The sequence below is a fragment of the Pleurodeles waltl genome, chromosome 12 (assembly GCF_031143425.1).
Source record: "Pleurodeles waltl isolate 20211129_DDA chromosome 12, aPleWal1.hap1.20221129, whole genome shotgun sequence".
Lineage (NCBI taxonomy): Eukaryota > Metazoa > Chordata > Amphibia > Caudata > Salamandridae > Pleurodeles > Pleurodeles waltl.
In genome coordinates, this window is record NC_090451.1 from 119,692,318 (window position 1) to 119,695,587 (window position 3,270).

Here is a 3,270-nt window from a genome sequence, read left to right on the forward strand (position 1 = left end):
CGACGGATTTGCTAGACTGCTCCCTTTTCAAGTCAATATAAAACTAGTATATTTATTGCGTGTGTCGCAATCAATTAGATCAAGGCTGTATTCAGCTCCAGTGTATAATACTTCAAAATTGCGAAATAAAATTAAAAAATAAAACTGACCTGCATTAGACAGGAATTAAACCCGGGTCTCCCACACGGCAAGCAAGCATTCTACCACTGAACCAACAACAGTTGACATATTTACTTTGCTGCTCGAGCTTCCTTTCATGAGAGAAAAAAAGACCAGCTGAGCTCTTCAGACTCTTATTATGTCTGAGGTTCACAAGAATAACACCCTGCATAGTAAGGCTTCTTTTAACAGAGCTGAGATTCACAAGCTAAGGTTCGCTCAATTAAACTGCATCTAAATTAAACAAATGCATCCAATACAAGTAATCAGCTGGAAAGAAGAGAAAATGATTAAAACTTGCAGTGGGTTTCATATCAAGACAACCAAATTGGTGACAGAAATTGAAAACACTATACCTAACCACTGGATAAACAGGGATCTGCTTCTCTGCATGGATACACAATTTCCACGTCATCCACCATCTACTGTATCATTTGCAGATTTTAACATAAAAAAGCTTTCTCAGCCCCAAACAGATCAATAGTATTTAACTGCTGCACAGAGGGTGCGCCCCTGCACTTCTGCTTTGCAAGTTAACTGGTCGTTGGACATCAAACCTAGCGGAAAGGTTTATTCCTTCCTTTTCGTGAAAAATGTCTACCGCTGCTATCCACACAAATTAATATTTACATAACAGATTCTGTCTAAAAAATTGGCATGACATTGAGCAAATATTATCCAAATGCTGTATTCCCTATTTCAAAAGCAACATATACCCTATTTGTCGAGTGTAGCACTCCAAGCACCTCCATCGGCTTCAAAACGCACCCTATCAACCGGTAACATACATATTCTTTTTAGCTCCAGTTTATAATACTTAAAAAATGCGAAATAAAATCGAAAAAATAAGAGCTGCTGCCTTGGCCGGGAATCGAACCCGGGCCTCCCGCGTGGCAGGCAAAAATTCTACCACTGACCCACCAATGCATGCCCTACTGTTTGAACTTCCTTTAAAAGTGAACCACAAAACACGAGCCGAGTTTGTCATTGCCGTTTATCTGAGGTTGATAGGAATAGAACGCCATACAGAAGCAGTTTAAACAGGTAAACATGGCGAGAACAATCACAGACATCACCTACAACAGACAGCAATGAACTGAACGGTTATAGTAGAAACAAAGACTGTTTTCGGCAGAAAGAAGGAGGTCTTCTTACACTGACAATTCCAAATCTCATCTGTGACATAAACCTAAAACACAAGGTTTAATCTGAGCGCTAGTAGACACCACTTCTGCTAAAGTGCCAATTCCTTCCTTTTGAATAATGTCTTCCGCTGCTATCCACACAAATTGTTTACATAACAGATTCTCTCCCCAAGCTAGTAAAACAAGGATCTAAAAAACTGGCATGACTGCTCAAATAATATCGAAATGTGTATTCCCTAATTCACAAGCACCTCTAACGGTTTCAGAGCGCACTCTATCAACCCTTACCCTCCAGATACTTTTAAGGTGTGATTTAAAAACCTCACCCAACTGCCGTGACATTGCCACCCGCAATGCCGTGACTCGGATTCGAACCGAGGTTGCTGCGGCCACAACGCAGAGTACTAACCACTATACGATCACGGCGAGCTACTTGGGCTCTAGAGCATCTGCTCGCTCATAGCTCTGATAACCTGTAACAAGTCCTAGTGATGTTCTCACTGTTTCTTTCTGTCATAGGCTGGAGCTTCCCATGCCCGCCCCTGGCATGCATTACTCATTCATGCATCCAGGGGTATTATACACAGAACCAGGAAACCATCCCATTCCTTCCCATCCACCCAACCCTCCTGCCTACTCCTCATCAAGCATTTCATGGACGGGACAGACCGACAGTCACGGGGAGAAGCGCGAGCCTTTTACTAAATCACTCGAGTAGAAAGAGGACAGGAAACAAATGGGTGACTAGAAAGTGAACTCTTAAGAAAGGGGTGAAAGGACCTGTCCTGGTGCGTGTTGATTCAGAGGTGCCCCCCACCTTCCAGGTTCAGTCGTGCTTTTGCTGTGTGAAGTTCAGTCACATATAATTCTCGGCCTGCGTAAAACTCTTTCCTCCGCTGCATAACAGTTTGAAGCACTTAAAAATAAGGTAGCTCTTCTTTCTTTTACAAATTATTGATTTCTGATTGTGAATTTGATCTAATTGGGCAAACATACAAGTATAATATAGTATTTCTATAGCGCTTACTACGCCTGACGAGGCGTCGAAAATATATCTACTGTAAGTGTCATTCAGTGTCCAATTGCTTTAACAGGTAGAAGCCACAGACTTAGAGCCCACCACAAACCAGGCAGATGGGCGGCAGTGGAGAGGCCTATTTACCTGGATTTGTTTCTGTTGTGTTTATACACCTGGTTGTTTTGGCTCCCACTGGAACCCATCTCATAAATATAAACACAGCAACCTCCTCAAAACAGCATATTTTGCTGTCAGTGTCATCGCACAGTGTTTAGAAATTCATTTTAAATAAACATCATTTCGACTCATTCTTCGTGTTTTTCTGTTCCCTCTCTTCCCTAAGCACCCTCTCAGCATCCTACCCTTATTCTCGTACGTGCCTTGTGGCTATTTTTCTCCATTTCTCACAACTCCACTTCTAGTTTTGACGCCCCCGTGGTTTGGCATCACTAATATTATGTTACTGTAACATGAATTTGCGCTGATCCCAAAAGTTTGAGAGTCTTGTCTTTTCTGCATTTTATTTTCATTCAGTCCAAAAGGGTGCAACGCAAAGAAGAGTTTTGAACTTCCCAGCTTCTACCACATGTTCTCACTGTGGGTGTGGTTGGCAGTAACCTGTGCATTCAGGTGTGAACTTGCCACAAGTATTACAGGAACAAACTGTGTTATGGTCTGGGTCGGACTGAAAATAGGCCCAGGCACCGAAATAAAAGTGTCCCCAATTATTGAATTAGGTAGCTAAAAAAAAATGGCCCATGTTTGAGAATTGGGGCAGTTTAGAACTTGTAAAGACATGCTGTATAAGTGTTTTGCAAGGAATGGAAACTTGTATGGATTTGAGCTTGCTACAGACAATGTTTGGTTTAATATCAGGGAAATGAACAATAAAAACTAGTGCACCATACCATAAGACAGGCCCACAAACAGCCAAAATCTGGCCCACAC

General features: G+C 42.0%; 1 non-coding gene across 1 annotated transcript; it reads right to left on the bottom strand.

Moving 5' to 3' along the window:
* Positions 1-1,658: 1,658 nt before the first annotated feature.
* Positions 1,659-1,730, bottom strand: TRNAH-GUG (transfer RNA histidin (anticodon GUG)). The gene has a single exon. It is a non-coding gene; the product is annotated as a tRNA-His (tRNA).
* Positions 1,731-3,270: the final 1,540 nt, after the last annotated feature.